The sequence below is a fragment of the Ovis aries genome, chromosome 3 (assembly GCF_016772045.2).
Source record: "Ovis aries strain OAR_USU_Benz2616 breed Rambouillet chromosome 3, ARS-UI_Ramb_v3.0, whole genome shotgun sequence".
NCBI classification, from domain to species: domain Eukaryota; kingdom Metazoa; phylum Chordata; class Mammalia; order Artiodactyla; family Bovidae; genus Ovis; species Ovis aries.
In genome coordinates this window covers 224,437,001-224,454,938 of record NC_056056.1, presented here as the reverse complement: position 1 = coordinate 224,454,938, position 17,938 = coordinate 224,437,001, and positions in this window count along the sequence as shown.

The window sequence follows — 17,938 nt, the reverse complement described above, 5'->3', positions numbered from 1 at the left end:
CGCCTCCTGGGCATGCTGGAATTCCCGGAGCCCACGCTGTGGGGTCAGCCCACCCCAGGCACAGATGGAGGGCTCCCTGCCCGAGACCTTGGATTAATACTTTGACTAACGCTTTCACCTCCTGTATCCGTAAGATGAGTAGTGGGGGGTGGGCTTGTCCAGAGTCCTGTAGCTCATCAGAGCCTGCTGGGGGCTGGGGTTGCCCAGGCCACCCACTGGTTCCCAGTTCAACCAAGAATCACATCTGCTTTCTCCTTGGAAAACATGCACGTGAGAGAGGAATGGGGTGAAACATTCTAAGTGTTGAGAGAAAAGGCAGCGACCTAAAATCCTGAAACCTAAGTAATTGTCCCTCCCTCAAAAGTGAGGAAACACAGCGCCTTTCTCAGATGAGCGAAGTCTGAAGGCGATTGGGCGGGCACACATGCCTTGTGAGAAGTGTGAGGGAGATCTCTAGAGAGAAAGAAAGAAAATGCTGCAGTTCAGAGACTCAGGCCTACTTAAAGAAAGGGACAGTAGCAAAGGGCTAACTGGCGGGAAAATGAAAATGTAGTTTCTTATTCTTATTGAACTGATTGCAAATAATAATGCTGACGGCGTATTTGATCATATATTCTTACGCACGTGTCTTATGTACATATCCTTGGAAAAGGGATGTTTACCTATTCCAGTATTCTTGCCTGGAGAATTCCATGGACAGAGGAGCCTGGGGTTGCAAAGACTCAGACACAACAGAGCCACTACCACACGCACATATGTACGTATATCCATGTTTATAAAACAGGGAATCTCAGAGTAACACAAGTGACAAGGGGGAGGAATTAGAATTATTTGAGTATTACTCGGCACTTGAACCACCCTTTGGTGGTACAGTATATACTAAGCATGTTCTTGGATCTGCTGTAAATGTATGCTGCCAACTCTAGGCAATCAGTTAAAAAAAAGTTACAAGAGAAATACAACTGACATGCTAAGAAAAGAAATTATATAAAAAAGCTCAATTAAAACCACAAAAGGCAGATTAAAGAGTGGAAGATAAAAACAGGAAAGTGAAAGTGAAGTCGCTCAGTCGTGTCCGACTCTTTGCGACCCCATGGGCTGTAGCCTAGTAGGCTCCTCAGTCCATGGGATTTTCCAGGCATGAATACTGGAGTCGGGTGCCATTGCCTTCTCCAGGGGATCTTCCTGGCCCAAGATCCAACCCAGATCTCCCGCATTGTAGGCAGACGCTTTACCATCTGAGCTACTAGCTGAGGCAGCAGATAGAAAACAGGTTTGGTTTTGTAGAAGCTGAAAGATTATTCTAAAATGTACACAAAAATTCAGAGTCAAAAATAGATAATACAGTCTTGAAAAGGAGCAAGCTGGCCAGGCTTCTCCGTTGCATCCTAGTATGTCCCATGCGCCAGCGTTGAGGGCCCATGCTGTGGGAGTAAATGACCCAGGGTTAAGCAATTCAAGAGAGTGGATACTTTCAGGACGAGGGTGGTGTTGGTGAATGGGCCTGGAGGGTCTCAGAGCAGGAACAGGTCCTGTGCAGTCTGCTCTTTATTGCCTGGTGCTCATCTGATGAAACTAAGTTAAGACGCGTTTTTGCTTACATGCTTAGTCGCTCAGTCACATCCGATTCTTTGTGACACTGTGGACTACAGTCCGCCAGGCTCCTCTGTCCATGGGATTTTTTCAGGTGAAAATATTGGAATGGGTAGCCATTCCTCCTCCAGGGAATCTTCCCGACCCAGGGATCAAACCCTCGTCCCCTGTGTCTCCCGTACTGCAGGCAGATTCTTTACCCACTGAAGCGTGTGGAAGCCGAAGATGCACCTTATGCGTTCGCTATTATTCTTTGTGTTAGAAGGTTTGCAAATGGTGATCACTCAAGCTTGTCACCACAACTGTAAATAGTTGCAAAAATGTGATTTTCTTGATATTTCAGATATTGAAACAAAACCACTACCATCACCACTTCTGGTTTTTGCAACAGAATCTAAACATACAGCGATAGACACCAGGCATCTATTTTTTAAAGACTTCAGGAAATGCTGGTTTTAAGTTGAAATGGAAGCACTTAATTTTTACCTTCCTCTCATATTTCAATTCTAGTCTTCCATTAAAGCGTAAACTAACATATTTTATGCATCCAGGGTTTTCGGTCACCCTATCATAAGTCCGTATCATAGCATGAATAAATATGTTTATAAAATGATATTTTAAATATCCAGATGTCATTGGGCTCTAAATGCTAAATTTTCTTCTAGGTTGAGTGATTAGTACAATTATTTTCACAACACTAGATTAAAAACACATGAAAGCAGTATACATTTTGACAAACAATTAGCAAACATGAAAAGGTGTTTTAAATGCATCTCATCCCCACATTTAAATCACACCTTCTTATATGACTAACTGCTGGAATGAAGCAGCATTCACTTTTTCCCTCTATTTTTAATTTTTAAAATTTAATCTAAAGCACTGAAACATGTTTATATAAACAAGATGAGGAGGAAGGGAACTTTTTCATTCAATGGACGTCATGTGGTTGAAGCTGGGCGTTGAGCTCTGTGCCAGTGCGCGCGTTGCGTGTGGCACCCACACGTCCCCCACCAGGACGCACACCCACTGAGTGATGTCGACAAGGGGTCCACGCTCCCTTCCCTGCAAAAGCTGCTGTCCTGAGACTCTGGGACTCTGAGGCTGGGACACACAGAGCATACGTACTCTCTCCCACCCAAATCCAGAAAATGACGGGTGTCGAGGAGTGCGTGGAGGCTTCAGGCTGAAATGGAATAGGACCCTGTATCGTCCTTGTCCCCCAACTCTGCAGCCTGCCTTTCGTCTGGAAAACAAGGAACCAAGATACATTCTTGGTCTTTTTAATGGTTTTCTGGTCTATGCTGAGGTTTCTGATCTTCCCTTTTATTGGTTAAACATTCAAAGCCAAATGGTGAGGGGGGCTTCCACGGTGGCTCAGTGATAAAGAATTCGCCAGCCAGTGCTAGAAACATGGGTTTCGATCTCTGGTCCGGGAAGATCCCACAGACCGCGGAGCAGCTAAGCCTGTGTGCCAGGAGGAGAAGAGCCGAGGCCCTGCAACGAGAGAGCAGGCCCCACTCGCCGCGATGAGGGAAAGCCCAGGTGGCAGGAGCGACCCAGCACAGCCAAAAACCAACGAGCAGATAAAATTCAAACAAGCCCAGACGGGCTCTGGGGTCGGTGTGTCACCCCCGGGGCGCCCCGTGAGCTGGGGTCTGCGTCTTCTGCCCCGTTCTGTTCACGGAGCTGCCACCCTCAGTGTTTTGTGCTTTGGGATGTGAGCTGGTCAGCACAGCTTTACCTGGGAATCTGCCCAGCTGGGAGAAGCACCTGACCTCTTTTCTCACCATGTCAGGTTTGCAAACTGTGCAGGTTGGGTGAGTGCAGATCCAGCTGAGGACAGAGCCTGGTGCCTCCCCTGTGCCCTCAGGCTACGCCCTGCCCCATAGCCAGGGACGGAGGTACGTCACATTGTACAGGAGGCAGGGATCAAGGCCATCCCCCAAAAAGAAAGGCAAAAAGGCTACATGGTTGTCTGAGGAGGCCTTACAAACAGCTGAGAAAAGAAGAGAAGCGAAAGGTAAAGGAGAAAAGGAAAGATATACCTCTTTGAACGCAGACTTCCAAAGAAGAGCAAGGAGAGATAAGAAAACCTTCCTCAGAGATCAATGCAAAGAAATAGAGGAAAACAATAGAATGGGAAAGACTAGAGATCTCTTCAAGAAAATTAAAGGTACCAAAGGATTGTTTCATGCAAAGATGGGCTCAATAAAGGCCAGAAATGGTCTGGACCTAACAGAAGCAGAAGATATTAAGATGAGGTGGCAAGAATACACAAAAGAACTGTACAAAAAGATCTTCACAACCCAGATAACCATGATGGTGTGATCACTCACCTAGAGCCAAACATCCTGGAATGCAAACTCAAGTGGGCCTTAGGAAGCATCACTACGAACAAAGCTAGTGGAGGTGATGGAATTCCAGCTGAGATATTTCAAATCCTAAAAGATGATGCTGTGAAAGTGCTGCACTCAGTATGCCAGAAAATTTGGAAAACTCAGCAGTGGCCACAGGGCTGGAAAGGTCAGTTTTCATTCCAATCCCAAAGAAAGGCAATGCCAAAGAATGCTCAAACTACTGCACAATTGCACTCATCTCAGTTCAGTTCAGTTCAGTCACTCAGTCGTGTCTGACTCTTTGCGACCCCATGAATCGCAGCACGCCAGGCCTCCCTGTCCATCACCAACTCCCAGAGTTCACACAGACTCATGTCCATCGAGTCAGTGATGCCATCCAACCATCTCATACTCTGTCGTCCCCTTTTCCTCTTGCCCCCAATCCCTCCCAGCATCAGAGTCTTTTCCAATGAGTCAACTCTCTGCATGAGGTGGCCAAAGTATTGGAGTTTCAGCTTCAACATCAGTCCTTCCAATGAACACCCAGGACTGATCTCCTTTAGAGTGGACTGGTTGGATCTCCTTGCAGTCCAAGGGGCTCTCAAGAGTCTTCTCCAACACCACAGTTCAAAAGCATCAATTCTTCATCACTCAGCTTTCTTCACAGTCCAACTCTCACATTCATACATGACCACTGGAAAACCATAGCCTTGACTAGATGGACCTTTGTTGGCAAAGTAATATCTTTGCCTTTCAATATGCTGTCTAGGTTGGTCATAACTTTCCTTCTAAGGAATAGGTGTCTTTTAATTTCACGGCTGCAATCACTCTCTACAATGATTTTGGAGCCCCAAAATAAGGTCCAACACTGTTTCCACTGTTTCCCCGTCTATTTCCCATGAAGTGATGGGACCAGATGCCATGCTCTTAGTTTTCTGAATGTTGAGCTTTAAGCCAACTTTTTCGCTCTCCTCTTTCACTTTCATCAAGAGGCTCTTGAGCTCCTCTTCACTTTCTGCCATAAGGGTGGTGTCATCTGCATATCTAAGGTCATTGATATTTCTCCCGGCAATCTTGATTCCAGCTTGTGCTTCTTCCACCCCAGTGTTTCTCATGATGTACTCTGCATAGAAGTTAAATAAGCAGGGTGACAATATACAGCCTTGACGGACTCCTTTTCCTATTTGGAACCAGTCTGTTGTTCCATGTCCAGTTCTAACTGTTGCTTCCTGACATGCATACAGGTTTCTCAAGAAGCACACTCATCTTACACGCTAGTAAAGTAATGCTCAAAATTCTCCAAGCCAGGCTTCAGCAATACGTGAACCATGAACTTCCAGATGTTCAAGCTGGTTTTAGAAAAGGCAGAGGGACCAGAGATCAAATTGCCAGCATCCACTGGATCATGGAAAAAGCAAGAGAGTTCCAGAAAAGCATCAACTTCTACTTTACTGACTACGTCAAAGTCTTTGACTGTGTGAATCACAACAAACTGGAAAATTCTGAAAGAGATGGGAATACCAGACCACCTGACCTGCCTCTTAAGAAATCTGTATGCAGGTCAGGAAGCAACAGTTAGAACTGGACATGGAACAACAGACTGGTTCCAAATAGGAAAAGGAGTACGTCAAGGCTGTATATTGTCTCCTTGCTTATTTAACTTATATGCAGAGTACATCATGAGAAACGCTGGGCTGGAGGAAGCACAAGCTGGAATCAAGATTGCCGGAGAAATATCAATAACCTCAGATATGCAGATAACACCACCCTTAGGGCAGAAAGTGAAGAGGAACTAAAAGCCTCTTGATGAAAGTGAAAGGAGTGAAAAAGTTGGCATCCGGTCCCATCACTTCATGGCAAATAGATGGAGAAACAGTGGAAATAGTGAGAAACTTTTTTATCTTGGGCTCCAAAATCACTGCAGATGGTGACTGCAGCCATGAAATTAAAAGACGCTTACTCCTTGGAAGGAAAGCTATGACCAACCTAGACAGCATATTAAAAAGCAGAGACATTACTTTGCCAACAGAGGTCTGTCTAGTCAAAGCTATGGTTTTTCCAGTAGTCCATGTGTGGATGTGAGAGTTAGACCATAAAGAAAACTGAGCACAGAAGAATTGATGCTTTTGAACTATGGTATTGGAGAAGACTCTTGAGAGTCCCTTGGACTGCAAGGAGATCCAACCAGTCCATCCTAAAGGAAATCAGTCCTGAATATTCATTGGAAGGACTGATGCTGAAGTTGAAACTCCAATATTTGACCACCTGATGCGAAGAACTGACTCATTTGAAAAGACCCTGATGCTGGGAAAGATTGAAGGTGGGAGGGGAAGGGGGCGATAGAGGATGAGAGGGTTGGATGGCATCACCAGCTCAATGGACATGAGTTTGTGCAAGTTCTGGGAGATGGTGATGGACAGGGAAGCCTGGGGGGGCGTAGTCCACAGGGCCACAGAGTCGGGCATGACTGAGCAGCAATGCACACACACACACAGAGACACACACACACACACACGCACACGCACACACGCCTGGCCTGCTGCACATGATGCGGGCCTGGAATCACCTGGCGGAGGAGCTGCTTAGCTCAGTGAGGCAGGCAGCGGGTGCGATCAGGGAGGTCTCAGGGCTAGCAAGCCTCCAGCCCTGGCGTCCCAGCCAGCCGACAGCCACTATGCGCACGCGTCCAGCTTCCGTCTTGGGGCGACGAGGCAGCCTCCCCATCACCACTCCCTGGGCAGGGCTCAGGCGCCCTGAGGACCCCAGAGGGGGAGCAGGTCAGGCGCTGCTTGAGCTCAGCTGAGCCATGGGGGCCGGGGCTCCCAGGGAGGCAGGGCAGGAAGGGTGGGCCTCCCATGGCCACTCCCCAGGCCTGGCTGGCCATGGGGTCTCTGCGGGAGGTGCTCTGGCCCCTCTCCATCCTCCAGCAGCAGTGCCAGCATCTCCGGAGGCTTGGAAGGACTGGTACCTGACACACGGAAGCGGGTGTCGGCTACACGCTGGGCTCCACTGGGGGATGAATGTCCCAGTGACATCCATCTGAACCGGTACCATCACCATCGGGCAGGCACTGGCCTGGGGTTCTGTGTCTCTAGCTCGTTCACATCCTTTGACCTCTGGGTGCTAGGGGGCAATGCCAGGATGTCTGCACCCCAGGACTTGCTCCAGAGAAGTGTGCTGAGACTGTGGGACCTGACCCTTCACCCCAAACTCTAACCAGGTGCCCCTTTGGCAGAACAGCTTGAGCCTGAGGGGTTGCCTGCGTCTCACCTGGGCGAGGTGCCAGGCATGTTGGGGTGCAGCCGTGGCTGGGGCAGGGGCAGAGAGAGGCAAGTGGGGGACAGACGGGTCCCCTGCTGGGTCCTCCTCCCTGCCCTGAGCTCTGCAGGGAAGTCCAGGGCAGGGAGGGCCCAGGAGGCGTGGGTGTCGGGCCGGGATGAGGACTAGGCCGTCTGAGGACAGGCAGGGCTGGGGCTGCAGCAGAGGCCGTGTGACAGACAACGGGGGCGGCTGGGAAGGAGCGGACGAGGGGCAGCCCTGGAGCAGAGAGGGAGCTCTCCCCGGACTCCTCCAGGAAAAGCAGAGACAGACATTAAGAAAAACAAATGTACCCTCCGATCCCGCTGTGCTCTTAAAGGCACTCAGGGGGCAGGATTTCATCCCCATTAAATAATTCACTCTGACACCAAAAACAACAGTGGATGTTCTTCAAATGGCCGAGAAGAAACCCGCAAGATCCCGGGGGCTGAACCCTGGGGGCTGGGGGAATTTGTTCTTCCCCCGGATCCTGGCCTCCAGCCAAGCACAGTCCGGGCCAGCAAGCCCTTCTGGGGCCGGGGTTGATAAACTCCTGCTAAGCCTCCTTGGGTGACCCAGGCCCACCCGGTTCTTTGACGTGGGGACTCGTGCCGTGAACACACCTGTTTTCTCCGTCAGTCTTGGAGAATTCGGACCAGGAGCCGGCCTGGTGCTCGCTGGGGGAAGCCACTGCTGCAGATGGTGTGGGAGCCAGGCGCCCTCCTGCAGCTCAGTAAACATAGCCCCGGGTTCTCGCAACTCGCCCGCTGGCTCCTGGGGGATCCCAGAGTCTGCACACCTCATCCGGGTGGCGTGTCTGGCCGTGAGGTCAGGGCTCAGCCCCGAGCCGACCTAGCCTCTGTGCCCCCAGCATCTTCCTGAACGCTGGTTGTGAGGGGCTGGGGACCCGGTGGGCAAGGCCGACAGCCTGTAGGACACGAGATGGGACACCCAGAACCAGGCGGGCAAAGGCAAGGGCAGATGGTCCTGGAGAAAGTGCCCTCATGCGGGGAGAGGGTGGCAGAGGGCGGGGCCGGGAGAGGAAGCAGCTTCAGGACAGATGCCCGACGGCGTGGCCAGGATGCTGGATGGGGCGGAGCTGGACGTAGACCCGAGAAGGACTGACCAAGGGGCCGGGCCACAGAGGGGTGCCCAGGGAGGAGTGCCCTGCTCATGGGCCTGGGAGCGGCCTGGCAGCTGCTGAGGCTTCAGAGCAGACAGTGCCCAGCCAGGCGGGCACAAAGTTCTCTCCAGGGGATGAGGAAAGAACCACCCCGTGGGCAGTGAGCAAGCAGGGCCCGATGTCCACCTTAACCCACGCTCTGCTGCACCCCAGGGACAGACTCTAGTCCTCCCCCGTCTACACTCTAACCTCCCGGTCTGCATCCTAGTCTCCCCTCGTCTATAAACTAGACTCCCCGTCTACACCCTAGTCTCCCCGTCTACACACTAGTCTCCCCGTCTACACCCTAGTCTCTCCGTCTACACCCTAGTCTCTCCCTGTCTACACCACAGTCCCCCTGTCTACACCCTAGTCTCCCCGTCTACACCCTAGTCTCTCCGTCTACACCCTAGTCTCCCCCTCTACACCATAGTCCCCCGTCTACACCCTAGTCTCCCCACGTCTACACCCTAGTCTCTCCGTCTACACCCTAGTCTCCCCGTCTACACCCTAGTCTCCCCATCTACACCCTAGTCTCTCTGTCTACACCCTAGTCTCTCCCTGTCTACACCACAGTCCCCCTGTCTACACCCTAGTCTCCCCGTCTACACCCTAGTCTCCCCGTCTACACCCTGGTCTCTCTGTCTACACCCTAGTCTCCCCATCTACACCCTAGTCTCTCCGTCTACACCCTAGTCTCTCCGTCTACACCCTAGTCTCCCCGTCTACACCATAGTCCCCCGTCTACACCCTAGTCTCCCCAAGTCTACACCCTAGTCTCTCCGTCTACACCCTAGTCTCCCCGTCTACACCCTAGTCTCCCCGTCTACACCCTAGTCTCCCCGTCTACACCCTAGTCTCCCCGTCTACACCCTGGTCTCCCTGTCTACACCCTAGTCTCCCCGTCTACACCCTAGTCTCCCCGTCTACACCCTAGTCTCCCCATCTACACCCTAGTCTCCCCGTCTACACCCTAGTCTCTCTGTCTACACCCTAGTCTCTCCCTGTCTACACCACAGTCCCCCTGTCTACACCCTAGTCTCCCCGTCTACACCCTAGTCTCCCCGTCTACACCCTAGTCTCCCTGTCTACACCCTAGTCTCTCCGTCTACACACTAGTCTCCCCGTCTACACCCTAGTCTCTCCGTCTACACCCTAGTCTCTCCGTCTACACCCTGGTCTCCCCGTCTACACCCTAGTCTCCCCATCTACACCCTGGTCTCTCTGTCTATACCCTAGTCTCCCCGTCTACACCCTAGTCTCCCCGTCTACACCCTGGTCTCCCTGTCTACACCCTGGTCTCTCCGTCTACACCCTGGTCTCCCCGTCTACACCCTAGTCTCCCCGTCTACACCCTAGTCTCCCCGTCTACACCCTAGTCTCCCCGTCTACACCCTAGTCTCCCTGTCTACACCCTAGTCTCCCCATCTACACCCTAGTCTCCCCGTCTACACCCTAGTCTCTCTGTCTACACCCTAGTCTCTCCCTGTCTACACCACAGTCCCCCTGTCTACACCCTAGTCTCCCCGTCTACACCCTAGTCTCTCCGTCTACACCCTAGTCTCCCCGTCTACACCCTGGTCTCCCCGTCTACACCCTAGTCTCCCCGTCTACACCCTAGTCTCCCCATCTACACCCTGGTCTCTCTGTCTATACCCTAGTCTCCCCGTCTACACCCTAGTCTCCCCGTCTACACCCTGGTCTCCCCGTCTACACCCTAGTCTCCCCGTCTACACCCTGGTCTCCCCGTCTACACCCTAGTCTCCCTGTCTACACCCTAGTCTCTCCGTCTACACACTAGTCTCCCCGTCTACACCCTAGTCTCTCCGTCTACACCCTAGTCTCTCCGTCTACACCCTGGTCTCCCCGTCTACACCCTAGTCTCCCCATCTACACCCTGGTCTCTCTGTCTATACCCTAGTCTCCCCGTCTACACCCTAGTCTCTCCGTCTACACCCTAGTCTCTCCCTGTCTACACCACAGTCCCCCTGTCTACACCCTAGTCTCCCTGTCTACACTCTAGTCTCCCCATCTACACCACAGTCCCCCTGTCTACACCCTAGTCTCCCCGTCTACACCCTAGTCTCTCTGTCTACACCCTAGTCTCTCCCTGTCTACACCACAGTGCCCCTGTCTACACCCTAGTCTCCCCGTCTACACCCTAGTCTCTCCGTCTACACCCTAGTCTCCCCATCTACACCCTAGTCTCTCTGTCTACACCCCCGTCTACACCCTAGTCTCCCCGTCTACACCCTAGTCTCCCCATCTACACCCTAGTCTCTCTGTCTACACCCTAGTCTCTCCGTCTACACCCTAGTCTCTCTGTCTACACCCTAGTCTCTCCGTCTACACCCTAGTCTCCCTGTCTACACCCTAGTCTCCCCGTCTACACCCTAGTCTCCCTGTCTACACCCTAGTCTCTCTGTCTACACCCTAGTCTCCCCGTCTACACCCTAGTCTCCCCATCTACACCCTAGTCTCTCCGTCTACACCCTAGTCTCCCCGTCTACACCCTAGTCTCCCTGTCTACACCCTAGTCTCCCCGTCTACACCCTAGTCTCCCCGTCTACACCCTAGTCTCCCCATCTACACCCTAGTCTCTCTGTCTACACCATAGTCCCCCGTCTACACCCTAGTCTCCCCGTCTACACACTAGTCTCCCCGTCTACACCCTAGTCCCCCTGTCTACACCCTAGTCTCCCCGTCTACACCCTAGACTCCCCGTCTACACCCTAGTCTCCCTGTCTACACCCTAGTCTGTCTGGGCTACACTCTAGTCTCCCCCGTCTACACCCTCATCCTTTCCCTGTCCCACAACTGGTTCTCACCCTGGCCCTCACCCCTTTCACAGCTCAGCCCACCTGGAGACTGGGGCATTTGCCTGTTTCTCTTGGCCCCCACCCTCAGTAGCCCCTTGCCCACCCTCCTGTCCCGCCAGCCCTGCGTCAATTCCCACCAACACCCCGCTGCTGGACCCATGTCCTGGCGTGTCTCGGTTTCTTCTTTCTCTGGCAGCCTGTCTCCGGCTTGGAACCTACCCACTGAATGACCCCCAGGCACATCTGAATCCAGCCCCACCTCAAGCTGCCGCATCTCCCACCTGATTTCTGCAGTCCCCTCCCCCTCACCCATCTATTGTTTGTAGGGCCAGTCAGACCACAGTCGGACCTGCGTGGGCAGCCCCCACCCACAAAGGCTCCAGGGAGTCGGGGCCGGGGTAGGGCAGATGTACCCTTGTGCTCCGGCAGCTCGTAGAGGAGAGAGCAAGCACGGGGGACCAGCAAGCAACAGACAAGCAAGGATGAGGACCTGGGATGTCCTCGCTGCGGGCTCAGGCCCTGCCTGTGCCTGTCACCACCCGCCCCTCAGCTGTCCAGCCACAATGGCTTTCTCGTTGCCCGTGGGACACTCCCCAGAGCCTCAGCACCCTGCACCCTGTAAGCTTGGCCTTGGGCCTTTCCTCCCACCTTGATACAAGGCTTGCTCTTGCTTTTCCTTTGGGATTTTCCTCAAAAGTCACCTCCTCAGAGAAGACCCCCAGGACTACAGTTTCTAAGCCAGCCCCTCTGTCTCCCCACCCCTTCTCTGATTTCTATTTCTTTCCAGTGCCTGGCCTCCTAGTCCTTGCTTGCCTGTCCCTTGCTGGTCCCCCGTGCTTCCTTCTCTCCTCTACGAGCTGCCGGAGCACAAGGGTGTATGCGTCTGCCCTACCCTGGCCCACACTCCCTGGAGCCTCTGCGGGTGGGGGCTGTCCACACAGGTCAGAGTGGGTGAAACGAGTCCCTACACGCCTTGGGCCGCACCAGGCACCCTCGCTCTTCAAATCACACCAGGAAAGCTGAGTCAGGCACGGCCTAGACTCCGCGGGGAATCCTTTGAGGCTCCGGATGCCTCAGCCGCCTGCACGCCTGGCCCAGGAGGCCAAGGGGACCCAGGTGAGGCAAGTGCCCCAGCCCCAAAGACACGTCTGCCTCCTCGTTGCTCCGCCGATGGCAGCTCTGGAGCTGCACATCACACACGCCGTGGAGACACGAGCACCACGCCTCGCTGCATTTGCTCTGCGCCTCTGTCCCCGTTGCCTGACAAGCCTTCCGCCCGCTCAGCTCCTCATTAACTGATAGTTCGCTGCTCGGAGATAATATTTCTAATGTGTAAGGCAATTTACAGAGTGTAGAAAGTGCTTACGGTACACAGCTGTGACTCGGGGTCGCGGACCTGTGTGGAAATTGCTGCGGGAGCCGGCTGGGGAGACTGAGGGAGCGGACGGTCCCGGGGAGACGGGGGACAGTTCCGACGGCCGCTTGTCTGTGCAGGAGGCGTGTTTGTAAGTCAGGGGGAAAAGGAGATAAATGCACTGGCATGTTTCCCCTCCCTGAAGCCCCTTAGACGCGCTTTATGCGATGCGAGCTGCGCTTGTCCCCCATCGTCAGGGCGAGGCATATGGGTCGGGACCCACCAGTAATTTTAATCTCCTGAAAGCACATTTCTATGCTAATTTTTAATTACAATTAGTGCCAGTGTCAGCGGTTAGCTTGGCTGACTGACTTCATGACTTGCTGGTGCTGAACCTCTGCTTGGAGACTCACCATGAGGGGTGGGGTCCCTGGGAAAGGGCGGCGCGGATCCTAAGCCGGGGACATTGGGCGCCTGGCGGGGGAGCCTCGGGGAGGTCTGGTTGTGTGAGTCATCTCACGCTGTCTCCCGGGGATCCTCCGGCCACCCCCTGGGCCCCGGCCGCACACACAGCAGGGCCTCTGGACTTTTCCGAACAGCCCAGCTGTGGGGAGGAGGCATCCCAGGGGTGAGAGAGCCCCACAGGGTCCGACCAGCAGGGCAGTGACACGGCCCGCCTGCAGTGTGGGGGAAACGCAAGCTGCCCTGTGCGGGGACAGCGTGTGCGGGCGTTTGTCTCCTGACCTCAGAAGAGGCTGAGAGTGATGGGCCAGCCTGGGGGCTCTGCCTGTCTCCCAGTCCCCCACGAGGCCGCGGCGGGCAGGGAGCTCTTCCCTGGGGGGCCTGGCTTCCAGGGGAGCAAGGAGGGGCAGGGAGGCTGCAGCCGCTCTGCAGAGCCTTGTGGGGCACTGGGGAGGGCGGAGGGGCTCTGAGAGGGGGAAGGAGAGCCAGCCCGGAGGTGGTGGGTACCCCTCAGGGTGCCCCTGGCTCCCGGGGCGCAGCACCCCCAGGCCAAGGGCCTCGCCCCCTCCCGTATCCCCTCTGGAGTCCGCAGGGCCCTTTCGTAATGGAAGCTGACAGAATGCAAATGAGTTTCTAAAGGAACCAGCAAAAGCGGCAATTTTTCTCATTTAATCTTCAGATGAGCTGTCTGTCTCCAGGAGCAGTCTCATCAGAATTTGGAGACTAATTTTGTCCATCAACATGAGATTATTGGTGTGAGGGAGGTTTGGGGGGTGTCTTCCCAGTGGGGCCCGGGCACAGAGCTCGGAGCTGCCCCCACGGGCATGCCCCGCCTCTCCAGCTGGTGCTGTCTACAGCGGGAGGGGACCCCAGGCCCGCGGGACAGAGAGTGGAAAGGAGCCTGGAGTCCCGGCTCCCAGCTGGACGGTCCTTGCACGCAGAGATGCTTCCGCCCTGCAGTTCCCTGAGTAGCTCGCACACCCAGAACACGCTGCCTCCCAGGGTCCCCCCGCCGCCCCAGCAAGGCTTGCGGGGCAAGGGGAGCCTAGTGTGGGGGCTCCACCTCCCGGGCCCCGGGTCCCTCCCAGGAGAGGTCCCGGCCCAGAAGGAGGGGTGTCCACGGAGCACAGCACTTCCCTGCCCCCATCCCACCCCCGAGGTTCCCGAAAGACGGCATCAGCCCACTTCACAGGCGGAAACGCTGACGATTCAGGAGCAGCAGCATCGGGCTCTCAGCCGTGTGGCCCGGCCAGGATTCAAGCCTGGGTCTCCTTGCTTCCAAACCCCACGCACGGCTCTCCCTCCTGGTGGGAATGGCTGGGAGGTGGCCTAGCAAAGCCGGCAGCTCCCCTTAGACCTGTAGGTGTGGGCGGACAGAGCCCGGAGCAGAGCACACGCGGACTTCAGGAGTCCCCCTGAGCGGACGGACGGGAGCTGGGCTGTCTCCACACAGTCACAGCGGCCCACACCCCCCACCCGGCCCGAAGAGGCCACCCCTCACCAGCCGATCTGAGCAGGGTCTCCACCTGCAGAGATGCCCACCCACAAGCGGGTTTGTGGGGAGAGGGAGATGTTCCCCGAGGACTCACGTAGAAATTCAGGGATGCGAGCAGAGGGGACCTGCTGAGATGTGGGAGTGCTGCATCCCCCGAGGCTCCAGGGGTAAAGGTCAGGAAGCAGGAGGGCCCCAGGAGGGATACCAGTGCTGACCCCTGGTCCCCTGGCACCTGAGACACACTGGCTCTGGGAATCAAGCCCCTCTGTCCCTGCGCTCCTTTCAGGGATGGCACCCCTATCAGCTCAACTCGACACCAGGGAAGCTGCATCTCAGAGGGTGTGCGGAGCTGCCCAGGGTCATGGGGAGAGGACTGCAGTGCCAGGGAGGGCTAGGCTGGGGGGCCGAGAACCCACCCTTCAGCGCCGCTCTCGGCCGCTTCCTCGGTGAGACACTCTTCCCCATGAAACCAGGGAAGAACACGGGTGTGGAGCTGGGCTCACTGCTTTGCACACACACACAAACCCCCCATACTGGGACACCTTCTAAAACACAGGGCCTTGAGCTCATCTCAAATGAGCAAGAGAGGACTGTGAAAAATCCAGACACCTTTGTGAGGGTAAAAGGGTAAAGGGTAAAGGTGAGCAGAGGGAGGGACCGGCAAGGACCCCCCGCTGGAGACTGGCCTCTAGATGCAGGCAGGCTGAAGCGTAATACACCAGATGAGCCAACCAAAATTAAGACGACGTATCTGTGAAGGCACAGAGCAGCGAAACATACAAAAGCTCAGGAATGAGCTTGCTAAGCAGGAAGCCGGGAGAAAGGGCGGAAAGGCTTGAAAACAACTTTTTAAAGAAAAAGCAGCAGCATTTCAGAAATGAGAATCCAGCCGGTGTGTACATACGGGTGAGCAGATAGCGCAGAGGCTGCAGTCAGGCCAGCGAGAGAGAAGGAGAGAAAACGGGAAAATGAGCTAAACAGCAAGGGTTCTACAGAAAGTTACAGTCACAGAATAGACGCAAAGAAGGCCCAAGATGCGTGTGGAAGGAGCCCCAAGTCGGGTGGGGTGGTGACGGAGCAGCGTCCACCCTCCCCCGAGGGGAACCTTTCCTGAAATAAAGGAGTCTGTGCAAAGGGCCAGTCTGTCGGAATGGCCCGCCCTGAGCATGTTCTGGCCGATTCTGGTCTTGAAGGATTTGAACATCTGCTGGGACTTTGTGGGGGAAAGGGAAAGCTGTTTGTGAGTGGGATGGCAATGTCATTAGCACCCAATCAGGGCAGCTTCCGGATGGAAGCAGGGGAGTTGTGTAGACTGTGCTGGGTGGGCAGTGCACACAGCCGGGACACGCGGTCAGCGCACAGCTGAGATCAGGCGGGCTTGTCGCCAGGATCCTGGAACTTTGCGCCGGAAGGAAACCAGAAAGCAGATGTGAGGCACTCAAAGAAAGAAAATGCAGGTGGGGTCGTATGTAGGTGCTAACTGGCCTTCAGGTATCAAGACCACCCAAGGGGCAGCCCGTCTCCCCCGCCCCTTCCCAGGAACCCGCCTGGGAGGGGCCTGCATACACCTAGGACCTTGAGGAAGCACCAGCTCAAGAGCCGGGCTGAGCGTGTAACCGCAGAGCCAGCAGCGAACGGCAAGCCCCTCCCGGCAGTGGTCCACACGGTAACAAAGTTATTTCAAAGGGCCGAAGTCCCCAGTAATCTGGAAACAAACGGGGAGAGGAGAAGCTGTGGCTCAGTCGCTCAGCTGTGTCCGACTCTCCGAGACCCTACAGAGTGTAGCCCCCAGGCTCCTCTGTCCATGGGATCCTCCAGGCAAGAAGAATACTGGGGCGGGTTGCCTTTCCCTTCTCCAGGGCGTCTTCCCGACCCAGGGATCGAACCCACGCCTTCTGCACTGGCAGGCGGGCTCTTCAGCACTGAGCCACCTGGGAAGCCCAGAAAAAGGAGAACCCGAATGTGAATCAAGCTAATGGCTCAGCCGTGCCGAGAAAGCCGTGAAAAGCGTGGTGGGCTTGTGATGCTGAGCTGGTCAGGGGTCGTGGGGGAAAATCCACATGGTCGACATACGTGGAAAGAAGACCTACGCCTGAGCACACGTGCGACCCGAGGCTCCGAGAGAGCGGGTGGCGTTGCCTGAGGACGAGGAGCGGCAGTGGACGCCGGCGTGGAGGGCGCCCGGCCGCCCCGAACGTTGGGCAGGTCCCCTCCTGCCTGCAGTCATGTTGGTCCCCTGTGGGGCTGGCGGCCGGCCCTCCAGGCTCTGCTCTCGGCCACTGTTTGTGTCCCTCCTCGCACACCGTGCGCCCGCCCCGCCCGGATGCCCCCCAGGGTGGCACGTGTCCACTTCAGACTCCTGGCTCCCAGGGTCAAAGCCAGGACAGCGGGTGGAAGCAAGAATCCCCAGAAAATGTTACCACGTTTCTACGCCTGTGCCCTTACACTGCCCCAGGATAGGCCAGGCAGAACTTGGCAAAAACAGGAAGGGCAGACTGGTCAACCAGGGGAGACAGAGGTTTAGGTGAACGTGAGGGCCTCGCAGGAACACAGACCGAAAGGGGGAAGGCTCCTTGAGGAGGCCACCGCGGCTCACTCCCCCTGAGGGACAGAAGTCGGGTGGAGCTAAGCCTCGGACTGCAGAGCACGTTTGAAATGGGACAGCGGGAACTGCGCACCCTGGAGTGAATTACAGCTGCCGCGCCCTCCAAACGCGCCCTGAGGGAGGGCAGCCAGCCCCTTAGAGACCAACAGTGCGCTCCACACCACAAAGCGCAAACCAGGGCGAGGCCCGGGTTCCCCCTTCAGGACCGTCTCTGCAGGTGGCACAGCTGTGCAGGCACAAAGTGGGCATGGCTGATGTCAGGAGACCTCTGGCTGAGGGGGCTGGAACCTGGACAGGTCGTTGCGGGGGGCAGAATGCCCAGCCCTCACCTGGAGGCGGGCACACACATCAGCCTGACCCTGATGCTTACACGTGTGGATGTGTGCCGTCTCTCTCACACGTGTGCACAGGACACAGGCGTTTACAAGTTGGCCTTGCAGCCGTAAAGAGTGAGAGCGGAATCCATGAAAGCTGCACTCGAGAAGCTTTCTCGAAAGGCAGAGGCGAGACAACAGCGGAAAGAGACGGAGGCGGCCAGAGGAAGTGGGCCCGCGCTGGGCCAGGCGAAGAGCCGGCCCATCCACGCCCGGCCGGTGGAAGGTCACCAGTGCCGCATGTGGGTGCTAAGGTCACGGGGCTGTGGGTTCCGGCCCTGGGCTTTCCTGCTGGGTGTCTGGGTCCTCCGGCCCCTCGGGGCCCCAAAGCCCAGGGGAGAGGCCCGTGGCAGAGGAGAACCCGCATCCTCCTGTGCTCCAGCCAGCACAGGAAGCCGCTTCCCGCCCCTCTCGTTCCCAGGGTGGAGCGGGAGAGAAAGT